This window comes from Galeopterus variegatus, unplaced genomic scaffold (genome assembly GCF_000696425.1).
Source record: "Galeopterus variegatus unplaced genomic scaffold, G_variegatus-3.0.2 Scaffold3821, whole genome shotgun sequence".
Taxonomy (NCBI): domain Eukaryota; kingdom Metazoa; phylum Chordata; class Mammalia; order Dermoptera; family Cynocephalidae; genus Galeopterus; species Galeopterus variegatus.
Window position 1 is genome coordinate 217,958 of NW_007729932.1, and position 575 is coordinate 218,532.

The window sequence follows — 575 nt, forward strand, 5'->3', positions numbered from 1 at the left end:
GCACATTTCTTGTTGTTTCCTACATATCTAATGCTCTTGGTGACTATTGTAAAGATTTCTAGTTCANAGAAATTCTCCATGGGTTTGAATCCCAGCTCCACCACCAATCTAATGTATACTATCACCAAAACATTTTTCTTGTTACTTCTGGGCCTCAGTTCCCCTATCTCTGAAATGGGGTTAATAACAGTACCTTGCTAATAGGGCCATTGTGAAGAGTCAGGGAGACAATGAATGGAAAATGCTTAGCAGACATTTCGCCAAAGAATATACACAAATGGCACACAAGCACACGAAAAGATGCTCAATGTCATTAGTCATCAGGGAAATGTAAATCCAAACCACAGTGAGATACCACTTCACACCCACTGGGACGGCCGTAATTTTAAAAAAATGGAAAATAACAAACATTGACAAGGACATGGAGAAATTAAAAACCTCATACATTGCTGGTGGGAATATATATGGTGTAATTGCTTTGGAAAACAGTCTGCCAGTCCCTTAAAATGGTTTTGATTATTTTTTAACTGACCCACAATAATTGCACATATTTATGGGGTACAAAGTGATATTTT